Here is a 17,292-nt window from a genome sequence, read left to right as displayed (position 1 = left end):
AATATGGAAATGTGTGTGCATTTAATTAATAATTTAGTATTTCTTCCAGTAACCTTTAAAAAAAAAATAGACATAAATAGTAATACTGGGAAGGATGAGACTAGACTTCCAATTCTGAGCCTCCTTAGGAAGTACAATTTGTGGATTATGAGTTGAAACAGCTCAGTATTGCTGCATCTGGAGCAATAAAAACAAACAGCAACCTTTCAGCTTTTATTCTAGCAACAGCAGACAAAGGAGAAGGGGGAAATTGCCTTCTGCAAAGGCCAATGTTTGTGTGATAAGAATTCCACAGCTCATAAAAAAGGAAGACTACTTCCCTTCTTCTTAGTGAGCTCCCCAAATTCTCAGAATTTTAAGAAGGAAGTAGGTGAGGAAAAGCAAAATCCTTTGAAGTTTCTTTAAGAAATGGGTTCCTTTGAAATGCTTCTTATTTAAATAAGCTGTTCCTATGTTGGAAATACTCACACATTCAAACCACAAATAGTGGAGCAGCTTCCTTCATTATTCAAAACATACATTGCATGCCAATTAATAGAAGCCCCAAAGCGCTTCCTGTTGGCCCCTTCACTTCCTTCCAATACCAGGGCTCAGCCTGGTTTGCCAGGCCCTAGACTAGCAGCATGTGTTCTTTCCCCAACACATCTCTGCAACTCCTACAGCCACTGCAGATGATACCATTAGAACTGGGTAGCATTAATTTTACACCCAGAATAGGTGGGATAAACCTCTGGTAAAAACAGCTGTTCCACTCAATGAATCATCATAGCATCACCATGGGTCTTACAGCATCTAGAGGCAGCAAATGATTATTAAAAGTATAGCCAAATATCTTATATAATCAGAATGTAATTCCAAATTTTAAAAAGAGAGGGTAGATTCAGGAGATTATAGGCCAGTTGGTTTCACATCCAATCTGAGTAAAATGGAGGGAAGAAAATTAGGAAACTGTATGGAAACAAGCACTGATACATGTTAGTACTTGAATGTCTCCAACAAAGCTCCTTATTCAAGTCTCCAAGGCAACCTTAGAACCATGTGATAAGAGGACAAATAATCTCATGGATTTCTGATCATTAAAGAAGAGGAAGCAGAGATTAGGAATAAATATACAGTTTTCACAAAGGAGAGTTGTATAAGGGGGGTATCACATGGATCAGTCTTTGAAGCTCATTTATAAACAACCTAGGAATAAGAGATGAGCAATGAGGTGGCAGGTTTGCTGATTGTTCCAAATAGCTCAAGCTGATAAGATCAGAAAGGGATTGTGGAGAGATTCAAAACGGTATTTATAAAATGGATGAATGGGCCTTAAAATAGCAAAAAGGCAGTTCAGTGTAAGCTTTGGATTGAAACGCAAGCTCATATATTCATTATCAGAGTTGGAGTGACTGATCAGGAAAGCAATCTTGGGAGCACTAGTGAAAATATCTCTGTGGAAATGTCAGCCTAGGGTGCAGTTGCTATTCTGTAAAAAAGGAAATTCAATGCTGGGAATTATTTGGAAGAAAACAGAAGTAAAACTAACACCAATCGAAGCACTGACAAACGTCTGGTGTAAGTGTGCATGGAATAATTTGTAGAGTTATTACAGAAATAAGCAGAGAAAAAAACAGCCAAAATGATTAGGGGATGGCTAGAATTACTCCCTTACAAGGAAATGATTACAGGTAGTCCCCGATTTACAGCCATTCATTCAGCGACCACTTCAAGTTATGGTGGCACTGAATGAAGGGACTTACGACGGGTCCCTGAAGTTACAGCCTTTGCAGAACCCCCACAGTCACATGATCACTTACAACCGCAGGGCACTTCAACTCACTCCACCTGCCCATCTCCCCATCATCTATGACCTCCTGGATCCTTGCACTCTGCAGCCCCTCCACCCAGCTGACCTTTGCCATCTTCCTGCTCCCGCTGCTGACCAAGCATGCCCAGCCATGCAAGGCTTTCTTCCCAAAGTCGCACACAGCAGTTTCCTTGTGAAACCTGGGAATGTGGCCTCACGTGGCCAACAGCTGCCTCACGAAGGGCCACAGCATGCATGCCTCATCAGCAGCGGGAGCAAAAAGACAGTGAAGGCCAGGGGCTTCCTGGGGCTGCCAGGGCTTTGCGCCGTGCTGCTGGGCTGCGGCTTCATGCTGCTTGGCTTTCCAGGGGCAGCTGCAGCTTTGCACTTCTTGCAGCCCCAGAGCTGCAGTGCAAAAAGAAGCCCCTGAGCCTCAGTGTGGTGAGCAGCCCCAGGGCTGCTTGCCACCCCCCAAGGGAGGGTGCAGAGTGGCCAAAAAGGCAGAGACTGGGGGAGATAGGTAGGTGGGGGGAGTTGAAAAGGAGGCTGTCACTTACCTTACCAAGTCTTGGGGCTGGGAGGGACCAAGCCCAGAATGGCTTGGGTTGGGTTGGGTCCTTGACTGAGGACTGGTGGAATTCAGTTAACAATGGCAACGGAGAGTGCCGGGTTTTCTGTCGGTAAGCGATGAGATCATGTGACATCGCACTTCACAACCGCATCGCTTAGCAATGGAAATTCCGGACCCAATTGTGGTCGTAAGTCGAGGACTACCTGTATGGGTAAACTTGAATAGAACTGCAACATCAATAACCATTTAGAAATAAGCCAGAATCAAAGCTATGCGTTATTTTGTAGTTTAAGGTTATTTTAATCTTCCTTGCTGTTATTGTTGTTTTTACATAGATGGTTTAAAACATTTACTATCTGCATGATGCATGAACACTGTAACAGGAGTTAGGTCTCTCTCCCGTATGTTGTTTGGTTAAAGTCATCTGAACGTTAATTCCCTGTAGACCACAGGCAGACATCACACTTTCAATGTTCCCATTCTCAGATCTCCTGAAATCCATCCAGAGTCATTCCAGACTTTCCAGAATGTAATGCTATTTTCATATCTTACACCTATGGCAACTTTTGTTTCCCTTTCTCTAACCAGCGTTCTCCCCCCACCTACCCACCGCCTCCTCACAACAAGCTTTCAGTTTTAAGATAACTCTAATCATTTGTTCCTCCAAAGCTCTCTTATTACTGCAGAATGTGCAACAAGCCACTCATATTGCATCATTGCTTAAACATAATGGCTTCCTTCTGCAATACTATCAGACACAAAGCTATACTGTGTGTTTTCAAAGACACTGCATTTTAATAGTATTCCTGTAAGCAAGGGTATCAGAACTCAACAGTTTGTTGATCAAACATTACTATGGTAACATCACCCACACGCAGATCTCTATCTTTAATCTGCAGTTACTTAATAAATGCAAGCAAGGCATTTCTTCTGCAGTTGTTAAGCACACTTCTGGTACCATGCATTTTAATAAGAGTTCAACAGTATGCTTCTGCCTGCTAAAAAAAATGAAATGCATCTTGCACCATATCTGATCAAAATTTTAATTAAAAAAATTAAAACAAGGAGCAAGGAAGAAAAACTTTCCACAAAATGTTAGTAATAATATTCCATGTACATTAACAAGCACATTTACATTGTTTTGAAAAAAAGTTGTATGCACAATATTTACAAATTTAAAATAAAACAAGTGAGAAGAACCTTTGAAAAGACTGAAAGGTTGTACATTATCACCTATACTCTTTAAATAAATAAAAATATGTTTTCCAATAAAGTTCAAAGATTTTTAAAAGCTGTTCTTTGAAAGGATCACTATCCTTAGTCAAAAAACAAACAAAAAATGAAGCAAGGTTAATTCTCATACAAGTAAAATGTTTATTGAAAGCTATCATTAATGCAGAATTATATACAGCATGTTCATCTTCGAGTTAGTTAATCCAAATGGTGTGGAACTGCTTTAAATGCTACAAATTTGATACTGCACTCTGTATTTGTACTTCAGGGCAATTTCACAAATTACAAACCAAATAAGTCTATAAGAATAAGCCAAAAACCATTGGAAGAGCCATGCTATGGGATATAGGTGCCAAATCAGTGGCAAAAAAAAAAAAAGACCAACTATGTGGATACCACTACTGCCACCAGAAGATGTCAATGTTCTGCTGATAGTTTTTCTCTGGAGTAGGGATGACTCCGTCATTTAACTTAGTAAAGGTAAAGGTTTCCCTTGACATTAAGTCCAGTCATTTCCGACTCTAGGGGGCAGTGGTCATCTCTGTTTCAAAGCCGAAGAGCCGGCGTTTGTCCGTAGACACTTCCGTGGTCATGTGGCTGGCATGACTAAACGGAACGCTGTTACCTGCCCACCGAAGCGGTACCTATTAATCTACTCACATTTGCATGTTTTCGAACTGCTAGGTTCATTTAACTTAGTGAAGATATAATCTAGAGCTACAACCAACCTCAGGTTACAAAATCGTTTAAAAGTATACATATTTTCAAGCACCTATGATTGTTTATGTGTGAAGATATACTCTTTGAAAGTGGTTTAGAGAAAACTACTTTATACAGGGAAGACTATTGTCATGAAAACTACTTTATACAGGGAAGACTATTGTCATGTGATGTAAAAATGTGAAAATTCCCTGATCTGGGAATGGAACATTCCAGAGAACTCCAGAAACTTCCATTTCCTTTGGACTTTGCCGAACCTCCTACCAAATCATACCAATTCGAGGTACAGGTGGTCTTCATTTAATGACCACTCATTCAGTGACCATTCGAACATATGACAGCACTGAACAAGTGATAGTTACAACAGGACCTAGTACTTACAGCCATTGCAGCATCCCCACAGTCATGTGATTGTGATTTACAACCTTTCCTGCTGGTTTCCCACAAGCAAAGTTAATGGGGAAGCTGGCAGGAAGTCAGAAGTTGCGATCAGTTGAGGTCTTTGCTTAACGACCTGCATGGTCCTTGCTTAACAAAGAGAACCGGAACTGCTGGAACTGCCGTCACTAAGCAGCACAGTCACATGGTTTTTCAACTTATGACTGTACTGCTTAACAACGGAGTTTCCGGCCCCAATTAGCATTGTTAAACGAGGACTACCTGTAGTTCAATAGTTTTCACAACTGGCCCCCAAATAGGCCTGTTTTATCTGCTTTCAGTTTGTAGGATTTACTCCCCAGACCACAGAAACTTCTCTGAAGGTACAGTGTGGTCTGCAGAGAAAGGGAATGCTCCAGAGTTCTTCAGAATGTTTCATTCATGGGTCTACAAATTTTGTCCATCACTATTTTGATGTTATATAATGAAAATATCGCTCCCGGCCTTCCAGAAGAACTTGAAAACCTGTTTCTGCCGCCTCGCTTGGGGTGGGAGGGGCACCAGTTCTTCTTGGGGGTGGCTAGTACCAAAGATCTCTCCCCAATGAATAAGATCTTCACTGCTTGAACTTTATACCTATTTTATCTTTATTTACTGGTCTATTATATTGTAATTTAAAAGTTTTTAATTCTGATTTTATTGTAAACCACCCAGAGTCCCCTTTTTGGGAGAGATGGAGATAGAAATTTGAAAAATAAATAAATAAATAAATTTGTGTAACTAAAATATTGTTGTAAAGATTCTGCTTTAAAATATTTGCAAGTATTTCTCTGTTAAAAAGAGACCAGCATAAGAACCTGTATTCTGTCCTGTTTTGTTCATTATCAACAGTTAAATTCACTTAACACTGTAACATCTGAGCCTTTATGTCTTCTAATAAATATGTCTCTCCTTTTGTATATTAATTTTCCCACCATTTAAATATTAATTCTGGTCTTATTTTCAGCAATAATCATGAAAAAGCTCTCCAACAATTAAAAACTAACCTTCTCAATTGCCTTTGCTGTATCTGCACTATTGCTCTTCAAGAAGTTTATGAGATATTTCAGACGAATGACACATCCCACCCAGCACTCTGATCAAAACTATCAAGCACAGTATCCGCATGCCAACAACAGCAAGTATGAGCAGGAATTCATAAGGAACAGATGGGTGCCTACTTCACAAAACAAATTTCACAACCAGCACTGACCAGACACATTTCTATGCCATTTCATAAATGTCATTTCCTGGAGATGGGAATATATGATAGAAAAGCAAGCTTACTTTGGAGTGAACGTTCTCAGTTCTTTGTTCATTTCAAACTATTTGGGGTGGGTCATTCCTCTAACCCACAGAGTTAGGTTCTTCAACTTTCAGTATGTTGTTCCTTATATTAATGTGATCAATGTCTTTAACATACATAATTCTACATTTTGAATATATATATATTATGTTTATGGTTCTGGGGGACTTCAATCTGCCATCCCTGGGACGTGCCTCAGAGACGGCCCAAGAGTTCATGGCTACCATGGCAGCCATGGGCCTGGACCAGATTATCCGGGACCTGACTCGAGACAGTGGTCACACCCCAGACTTAGTTTTCTTGTCGGAGCAGCGGCAATGTGATCTATGGGGAGAGTTAGATCTGTCCCCATTGTCATGGTCAGACCACACCCTGGTGACCCTGAGATTTTATTGTGCCACCCCGCTCCGCAGGGAGGCTGGACCCATTCGATTGGCCCGCCCCCGGCGATTGATGGACCCGATAGGGTTTCAGAGGGAGCTGGGGGTTATTCCCGAGGGCCTGCTGCACAGTCCAGCGGAGGTCCTGGCCACTGCCTGGAATAGGGCCGGGGCCGGGGCCTTGGACAGGATCGCGCCTGTGCGTCCTCTCTTGCCTCGCTCGACCCGTCACTCCTCGTGGTTTACAGAGGAGTTGAGGGTTTTGAAGAGGGTTAAGAGACGTCTGGAGCGTCACTGGAGGAAGACGAAGACTGAATCTGACCGAACACAAGCTAGAGCCGCTATTAAGGCCTACCTTGTGGCAGTAAGAGCGGTGAAACATTAATATTTCTCCGCTCTTATTGCACCCACAGAATGCCATCCGACGGCCTTGTTTAAGATCACTCGATCTCTTCTGGGTCAGGTAGATCCAGGGACCCACCTACAAGGCCGTTCGGAAGAGTTTTCACAGCATCTGCAGGATAAAATCACTCAGATTCATTCTAAGTTGGACTCTAAGTGTGAAGCGGAGTCTGGGGAGATGCCAGGGGAATGTACTTACCCTGTTATCTGGGAACGGTTTGATCCTGTTGGTCCTGAGGAAGTGGACAGGATTCTCTGAACTGTGAATGCAACCACATGTCAGCTTGACCCATGCCCTTCCTGGCTGATAAAATCAGTCCGGGAAGTGACTTGTGGTTAGGTCCAGGCAATGGTCAATGCATCCTTGAGGGAGGGGGTGTTTCCGGCTGCCTTTAAGGAGGCGCTGGTATACGCCCTCTTCAAGAAGCCATCCTTGGACCCTACTATACTGGGCAATTTTTGCCCTGTCTTCCACCTTCCCTTTTTGGGAAAGGTGGTTGAGAAAGTGGTTGTGTTGCAGCTCCAGAGAATTTTGGAGGAAACAGATTATCTGGACCCTTTCAGTCAGGTTTCAGGCCAGGATATGGGACGGAGACTGCATTGGTCGCACTTATGGATGATCTCTGGCGGGAGCGGGATGGAGGGAGTGCATCCATCCTGGTTCTCTTGGACCTCTCAGCGGCTTTTGATACTGTCAACCATGGTATCCTTCTGGGGCGGCTCAGGGGGTTGAGGGTGGGTGGGGTAGTTTTGCGGTGGTTCACCTCCTTCCTCCAGGGCCATTCCCAATCGGTGGTGATAGGAGAGGAGAGATCCAGCCCTCGGCCCCTCCTTTGTGAGGTACCGCAGGGTTCGCTACTCTCTCCTCTCCCATTTAACATCTACATGAAACCGCTGGGTGAGGTCATCCATCACCATGGGATGAGGTATCATCAATATGCTGATGATACCCAGTTATATATCTCCATCCCGGGTGAAGTAAGTGATGCAGTCTCCACCCTTTCCAGGTGCCTGGGGGCTGTGGGGGCCTGGATGGGGAATAAACGGGCTTCAACTGAACCCTGGTAAGACAGAGTGGCTGTGGATTGATGGCTCCTCGGGTTCCAGGAAGTTGTCATCTTTGGTTCTGGATGGGGTGGCACTGCCCCATTCGGAACCAGTGTGGAACCTGGGGGTCCTCCTGGACTCGCGACTCCTGCTCGAAAAGCAGGTGGCAGTTGCGGCCAGGAGGGCCTTTGCACATCTTCAGGTAGTGCACCAGCTACACCCATTCCTGGACCGAGATGCCCTCCGAACAGTCACTCATGCCCTTGTCATCTCCCATATAGACTACTGCAATACGGTCAACATGGGGCTACCCTTGAAAAGTATTCGGAAGCTTCAGCTGGTCCAGAATGTGGCTGCGCGGACAGTTATTGGGGCTGTAAAATCAGCCCATGTGACACCACTGTTACGCGAGCTGCATTGGGTACCAGTTTGCTTCCGGGTCCAATTCAAGGTGTTGGTTATCACCTTTAAAGCCCTACATGGCATGGGACCACGGAACCTGAGGGACCGTCTCGTCCCCATAACATCGACCCGTCCCACACGGTCAGGCAGGGAGGGCATGCTACGGACCCCATCAGCAAAGGAATTTCATCTAGCAGGGTCCAGGAGGCGAGCCTTCTCTGCAGTGGCGCCCGCCCTTTGGAACATCTTGCCCCCGGAGTTGAGACAGATTTCCTCACTCTTGGACTTCTGGAAGAAACTTAAGACCTGGTTCTGCCGCCTTGCTTGGGAGGGGGAGAGAGATAGCTCCACCTGGGGATGGCTAGCGCCATAGTACCCCTTAGTGATCCATCTCCACTTGGATTTCATGTTTGCTTTTATGTATATTTTAATGTAATATTTATCTGGCTATGTTTTAATGCTATTTATTGTAAACTGCCCAGAGTCCCCCATTGGGGGAGATGGGCGGTGACAAAATTTAATTAATTAATTAATAATAATAATAATAACAACAATCATAATATATTTTTCTACTCTATATTCTGAGACAGGGTATGAATATAAAGGAATATAATCTGAAACCACTAAAGCTCTCAGTGACTTAAAAGAAGCAAAAATATTATGGTAGAAATCCTAAACAAGAACCCAGAGAGTAAACTGACTTAATAACTCCTGTGTGACCCTTTCATAGTCCGTGGTCTTTCAGCTGACGCCATCTCAACAAAGTATACTTTTAAAAAGATCCCTGCCACATTCGGTATCCAGAGCAGTGTGCTTAAGTAAATAAGCCAAAATTGCCCAGCTGAATAAGGTTGTTGTCTCTAAAGCAGAGACGGTTTCCCTTTCTGCGTGGACTCCCTTTTAAAAAACAGGGTAGTAAAGCACAATTTGTGGGGTTGGATTAAAAAAATCTGTAGTAGTAGAAAGAATCTCAAATGGAATGGAATTTTTCAGATCTTCTAGTAACAAAGCTTCCTGTACAATCTTGGTACAGTAAATATATATGTTTCTAGGCATACTTACACGCTAGAGAAAAATGAACTCAATCCATGAATCTCCCACACCTAACAATTTTCATAATCTTTCTTTGTAAAAGACACTCATGCCAAGAAAATCTGTAAGAAGCTTCATACTGTAAAGTCAACAATGTAAAACACATCAAATGCAAGACAGAAAGTTATAGCATGGATTATATGTAAACAGCAATTCCTATGCAACACAAATTACTGAAAGACAACTTGGGAAGTGGGATAGAAATATTAGCTGAAGAGTAAAATCCTTCAATCCTGTCAGTCAAAGGAAGATATTCAACAGAAGGCAGTAAACTTTTGGTTGGTCAAAACAAAATTTTGAAAAAGCAACTGCCAGGACCCCCATTTCCCACCCCTCAGGGAAAAAAAAAAGCAGAGCCTTAGTACTTAAATCTGCAGCATGTCTTCAATACGCAGGGACACTCCGGCTCTCTGTCCGGCTCTAAAGTCAGAGCACGTGCGGTGGGGTGGGGTGGGGTGGGGTGGAGAGTGGAGGCTTGTTTCTATTTCTTCTTTCATCTGCACAGAAGTTCTCAGAAAATGCACATACTTGCTGATTTAAGTCCAGTCCTCCTAGCAGCTCCAAAATGAAGCAACCTGGGACTTGAAGCATATCAAGCTCAAAATGTCATTTCTGATTTTAGAGGGTCTGGCTGGGATTTGAAGATCTGTATCCATAGCTTGAAAGAAATATAAGTGCCTCAATTTTCCTTTCTAGACCGTGATGGATTTTCTCAATAATTAATTAGCCACAACACATGTATAACAAACTAGTGCAATACGAAAATATGAAACAGTTGCTCTTCAAATACAGCATTTTATTTTAGTAATTAAAAATTGTGGTTCCTTTCCTTTAATCTTTTATTTCACCTAATGACTTAGGTGGCAAAAGATGCAGCAATCTGCAGTTCCTCTCAACCCAAATATTTGATTATATTCACATTTTTGTTTATAGAGTAAAACTTACAGTAAAATTTAGTGAACTATTTCAGTGGGAAGGCATATCTGTTAAATCCAAATTGACATAATTACATAATTTCTATTTATACCATTTATATTAATCAATGCCAATGGAATAAAAATGTCAATTACGAATTCATGCAAATGAATTGCTTGAACCATTTCAAGGTGAAGTCCAAATTAAAACTGTGCCAGTTTCACCTGAAGTCTGCTGAATAGAAGTCTGAATAACCAGGGTATTTTTGATTAAAACTCAAATATTTATAATGATAAAGCTACAATTGTACATATGCATACTTGGGAATAAAGGAACACAAGATTGCTCTATACATTTAAAAAAATATAATCTAAATATAAAAAATATAATTTTCAATCACTTCTTTTCCTGGGATAATGAAGCTGTCAAAAGAAATGTGATCATTTAGTATCTTCTTGTGATAGTGTATTAATGTATATAAGCAGATTTATGGGAAAATCTTTAAAGGTTAAAGATGTTAAGGTAATGTTGAACTATATACCAAAGCTTTGGAATTTGACTGTTTGTCAGGAATTATGGTTGTATTAAGCATGTAGGGTGGCTAAAAGAATTATATTGAGAAGTTATTCCAGATGTCAAGGAATGGTTATTGGAAATATGTGATTTATCTCTTTTGAAAAAGGCAGTATTTTCTACCAATCAAAGGAAGCAGCAACATGTGTTACTATAGCAGAGATTTTGTGATATCTTACAATAATATTTTGTACTTTTCATATTATAGTAGTGAATTCATTAGTACACCAGACTGTATAAAGTATAAAATATTGAACATTTTTTCTTTTATTTCTTTTCTTAGTTTGTATTTTTAATTTTTTTTCTTTAAGAAAAGTTTGTCTTGTTAATTGTGTATGCATAAACTAACTAAATATTTTTTAAAATAAAAGTTTAAAAATGTTAAAATCCCACCCCTTCTTTTTCTGTGTTAAGATAAGTAGTTCTCTGAGTTTCTCTCCTTTTTTTAATGGCTACAGCTAGTGCTTACTTAACAACAGTAGTCGGGACCAGAATTTCTACCACTAAGCAACGCGGTTGTAAAGCACAATATCATGTGACTGCACCACTTAGAGCTGGCAGTTCTTGCACTTCTGATTGTGTTAAGTGAATCCCATGCCATTGTTAAGCATGACATCACATGGTCACCATTTGCAGCCTCCTGCCAGCTTCCCCATTGACTTTGCTTGTCAGAAGCCGGCAGGGAAGGTCACAAATGGCAATCACATGACCATGGGATGCTGCGATGTCATAATTGCAAGCCAGGCAGCTGAAGACCAGTTGTAAGTACACTCATTCAGTGCCACCATAAATTTGAATGGTCACTTAATGAGTGGTCGTTAAGCGAGGACCACCTGATACAAGCATTCTGTTGTCAAGCTTACAATGGGGTTTCAATTTCACGCCCAGGCTTTCTGGTGTGGCACTGTTTTTCCAAGATATTCCAAGCAGTTCAGCAACTCTTGGGCTGGGGAAGAAGCAGCTTGTCTGAATGGTCAGCTATGTCTCCCTTCACTCCAAAGTTAGAAAAAAGAGTAAAGACTCATTACTTTTACAAGATAACTTTAGTACATCAGCTGCAATCTAGCTTGTGGAATGCAAGGATCAACAACCACATGGAAATACAAAATAACTTAGAGTTCGGGCAAATAGTGCAGCAGCTTTCTCCACCTGGTTGACGCCCCAACCAGATTAGCAAAAGAATGACTCCAAGAAGTAGTAGCACTAAAATTCTTCCCATTACTCCAATCTGCTCCCCATGCTTTCCATCTGAGAATTTAATGCATAGGACAAAACCTCACTCCCAGTCATGGCTTTTATTTCCCCTCCGTGCCCCGAATAGTTCCCCCTCTGTTTGGAAATGGATGGCTGGGAATAGTGAGAGTTAAAATCCAATCCACCCAGAGAGCATATAATTACAGAAGGCTCAATACAGAGAAGCAGTATGTTAGGAACAGAAGCTAATAAAAACCTTTTCTGCAACAAAATTTTCTAGGCAGAAGGAGGTGAGTCAGCATTAATCATCAGCAGTGCCACCGTCCCAAAAGGTATAGTCTAGCACACTTAGTGGGCATCTGAATTCAGAATATTAGCAGAGGGTTAAGCAGCATGAAATACTGCTATAAAATAATGCTCTAAAATAATCAGGGAAACTGAAATTCACCAGCAACTCTTTGCAAGGTAATTGAAGTGGCAGAGTTCTACTGAACAGTGGCATTTCAAGGAGAGGAAGCATGCTACACTTAATATAAAGAGGAATAGTCCAGCCTGGTTTGTAATCCTCTGGATTACGAAGAACAGCTCTAGCTAATAATCCTCCAGAAATGAAGCATAATACAAGGGAGATGTTTTTAAGGAGTTTACAAAGCTTACCTTGAAAGTTTTGGGAAGTTCACAAAAACACTCTAGTCAAGCCAAGTATGTGTACTTTCAAGTCACACACCACCAAAAGGTGTGGGGTTTTCTTGGTGAGGGAGACGTCCCTCTTTTTCCCTGGACAAGTCCCTGCAGTTTTCTTGGCAAGATTTCAGAAGTGATTTGCCATTTCCTTCCTCCTAGGGCTGAGAGAGAGTGACTGGTCCAAAGTCACCCAGATGGCTTTATGCCTAAGGCAGGACTAGAATTCACAATCTGCCTTTGTAGCCTGATGCCTTAACCACTACACAAGCTGGTTCTCTACCAAAAGAAGTGCTGTATGTTAAAATACTTTCTATAAAAGGAGAGTTCAGTCATCTTCCCACCACCCTTGCCATGACAATAGAAGAACAAGGCTTGGACAAGCAACAGGACTTTGAGGCTTCTTCTGGACCTCCAGCTGATCTCTGCATCTAAAGGATCTTCTGAGCTTGGGGCTCCCATTGGATTGAGGGCTAAGGAGCTAAAGGGTGTGACTCTGCCTCTACCTTTTAACTACCTACTTGGGGAAGAATACTAGGCACAGAACAAGAGATTCTGTCTCAAACTGAGGTGGCACAGAAATGCTGTAATACATAATGCCTTGAGTGACACTGAGGAAAAAAATGTCCTTAGAGGCAAAACAAACCCTCCCCACTCATCTCCCTCAAGTCTGAACTCTTGCGCCCTCCCTCACAATCACAGTTTCTGGAGAGATGAATGGAGAATTTCCCTCATGCCCACATTTGTGACAAAGGTTACATACCCTTATGGGAAAAGGATCTGGTGATAAACCTGATGGCATCTATGTTAAAAAGCACATGTTCTTAATAACCACCTTGCAAAAATAGACATCCCCAGGACAATTATTTTATCTGGTACATTTCATATATCCAAATCAGAAGTTCTCTATTCATTTATTTCTTGTAACTTCTTAGCTAAGGTTTATAAAGTCCTTAAGGCCTGAAGAAATTTAAGCAAATCCTCAAGATAATCCAATTTATTTATCCACATGACCTGTCAAACATCCACATTGTTTGGATAATCAAAAGTTAAAATAAATTACTATTTATTATTACTACTCAGAGTGACTCAGAACTGTATGGACACACATTCTAAATAATACATACTTAGGGGAACAAATCAGCTGGCTCAGTTAGGCTTGCACCCAAACCAGAGGGTATGGAGCAGGGTGAAGAGAGGAAGAACTGTCAGACATCTGGCAGGATGCTGTTATTTTTTTCTTCCTAGTTATGCTGGCTGAAATCTCTTATTACCAGATGCCTGGGCATGGGTAGCTATGGCCAGTGGATAGACTCAACTTCCTAGTTTCCAAGTTATATTGATATGTAAATACTCTAAAGCAATTATATTACAGTGGCATCCTTGCTCATCAATTTCCTCACTGTAATCTTTCTTAAGCCTTATAAGACTTCAGAGTACAAGTTTTTTCGTCCATATTTTTTCTTTGTTTCAGTAGATTATAATTGGGGAGGAGGTTCTTTACCTGCACATGTGCATATACACACACCCCACATACATATGCTGCAGAGAGTACACTACTAGCAGAATCAAACATTACTGCTGCACCCCTTTGCATGCTTACTGAGAATTAAGTCCCCTTGTGCGCAGAATTACAGTCTAGGGCAGTGTTTCTCAACCTTGGCAACTTTAAGTTATGTGGACTTCAACTCCCAGAATTCCCCAGCCAACATGGTCAAAGAGCTGAAATCATAAAACTGGAAGTTGTGATTATATGGGTAAGGTGTGTCTTTGTTCATTCCATATATTCCTCCATATTTTTTTTTACTGGAAGTTATCACATCAGTATATTCTGCTATGCAATTCTAAATTACCCAGGAATTAAGAAACATCTGCAGATATAATCTCCGGTCAGGAGAGGAGTTGGAAGACCCTCAACCGGTCAATACAGAAGCAGCCTAAAAAACTAAACATGTCTTCTACAGTTATGCGATGCTTTGCATTTGATTGGAAGAGGCGCTTCAGGAACACAAACACAGAACTTGCCTGGGACTCATTAATGGATATCATTCACTGCACCATCTATTCTTCTGTATTTGCCTTCAAGGCATTACATATCATATGTATCTTAAAATAAATCTATGAGATGTAACCACAGGTTAGAACAATGTAGCATAGCTTAAGATATACTAAAACAAAGTAACAATCAAATCAAATAAAGTAATAAAAAGAGCATTAGATGCAAAGAGGTCAAAACACAATAAAACCATGGTTGCAATTAACAACTTAAATATGTATTTCTAAATTTAAATGAAAACAAAGCAAAAGTAACAACCTGACTACTAACATTTGGAAACACATCTGCTAGAAGATAAATCAATCATTCAGGTCCGAGCCCTTGAATTCACCTACCATCAATAATTTGGCCCCAATCTCATCATAAAAGGAACAGCGGACAACATATTGAATAACATCCTCCCACTTAACCAACAGTAGAAGGACAGAGACACTGTTTTTCATGGCACTTATAAAATCTCCCTTCAGGATATGCTGAAGGCCTAGTCTGCAAGCAAAGGGATGTATGTAAAATCCTTTCTAATGGGGGTGGGGGTGGGGGGATGAAACAGCACTGGTAATATTAGCCAGATACTGGAAGTCATAGATTCATTGCATTATCTAAGTAAAATTGTTCTGCAGAAGTAATCATCCCAAATGTACTTGAAATGTTACCAATTTTGCTAAATGTTATGACCGCTTCTGTTAACAAGGTTAGAAATTTTGCAAACCATCCTATAGTGTAATGTACATGAGTACTATTTTCACAGATCTCACACCAACAGCTTTTGTAACAAGCAAAAGGAGTATGTTTTCTGAGAATTATCCTTTTTTTTTTTGGCAATGGACTATCTAATTCAGCTTTGTTTACACTAAATGTCAACAGTGCTTAGAGGATACTCCTGTGGCCTACCTGGAAACTGGGATCTTCTGCATGTAAATACTAAGAATGCCCTAGTTTAGGAGGGACACCAAGTAAGTAAAGTCCTTGGAGCTTTAAATCTTTACAACCTACTGTAAAATATAAATAACAATGGCTGAAAACATAACCATCTTTCTTGGGAAAAGTGGGGTTCTTGTTTTTATCACAGTGAATCCCAGGTTCTTCAGGAGGGAGATTGGTGGGGCATAAGATACAAAGAAGTTGACAAACACTGTTCTAGCATGTGGCAACTTTTTTTTTTACTGCACCCAACAATCCAAAAAGAGTATTTGCGAGGGTATTTGCCTGCCAGCTTTGAAGGTTATACATGAATGCATTCTTCAGTAGCATGGACCCACCCAATCCTGCAACTTTTCAGAGTTTCTGTCTTTCTCAAACCACATGGTATCATGCTGCAACTGCAGACATATCTGAACAAGGTTCAGGAAGGAAGCATTGCCAACACACCCAAACTCTATAATGAGAGATTAGTAGCTAGCCAGAACTGGAGGCTATAAAGCCAGAAACATATTTTACGAAGTTGTGCTCATACACACTGCCACAGCATGAACATATACTCCAGAATACATATATAAAGTAATATATTACACGTTCTAAGAAAACCTACTTTTGCTTTAAGTGCATACACATTGCACTCTTCCCTATAGCTCGATCTCTTAACAAGATTAAACTATAAGAAAAATATGGCATCATTTTGCAAAAAATCTCTCTAATCTAAATAGGTTAGGGCAAACTGTTCCTAAACTGGGGAGACAGAGAATTCTGGAGTACTCTGAAGTTACTGCAACTAGAATAATCCTATATATAGTTATGATAAAACAAAAAGTATCTGAATACTTGGCTAGCCTCTCATTATTCTGCCCTAACACTAATCCTAAAATCAGTCCCATGTTTCTCTTGCACACTAGCTTTAATCAGGTGTTCCAGATGCATTTAGCTGAACAACAATTTTAGCTTTATACCAGAGTATTAAACCACAGACAAAAATGGCTAAAGTTCTATTTTAAAGCTATGGTTAGTTAAACTCATTGATTACATAGTGGTAGGCAAAGCTACTGTTGAAAGTTGAATGAAATAAAAGGGAAAACGTGTATAGGCCTAAAGGGCTAAGGGCTTTATTACTTATGACAGCCTTCCCAATGTGGAGGTCCTCCAATACACAGACCAACTTCCAGAATACACAGCAATAACTCTGCTGACTAGAGAACTTTTGGAATTAAAGTCCAAATATCAGGCAGGCATCCACGATGGGGAAGAGTGGCTCATGAGAGAGAACACAGGAAGCTGTGCAGTTGTTCACCCAGCTCAGGAGTGTCTACCCCAATTGACAGCAGCTCTCTGTGGTTTTAGCCATTTCTGAAAATGACCACGATCAAGTCTGAAACCTTTAGCATGTAAAAGAAAACTACACTGAAGTGTGGAATCTAATAATAAATTTAAGAATCATTTGGTACAACCATCTGCAATGAGAAGGAAAACCGATTAAACCATCCTTGAGATGTGGCTGCCTAGCATTTTCATACAAGCCTTCAGAGATGAAAAACCCACAACATTTAAAGGTAGATTGTCCCACAACTGTACAGATCTTATTAT

The sequence above is a fragment of the Candoia aspera genome, chromosome 5, assembly GCF_035149785.1.
Source record: "Candoia aspera isolate rCanAsp1 chromosome 5, rCanAsp1.hap2, whole genome shotgun sequence".
NCBI lineage: Eukaryota > Metazoa > Chordata > Lepidosauria > Squamata > Boidae > Candoia > Candoia aspera.
Note: the sequence above shows the minus strand (reverse complement) of the source record.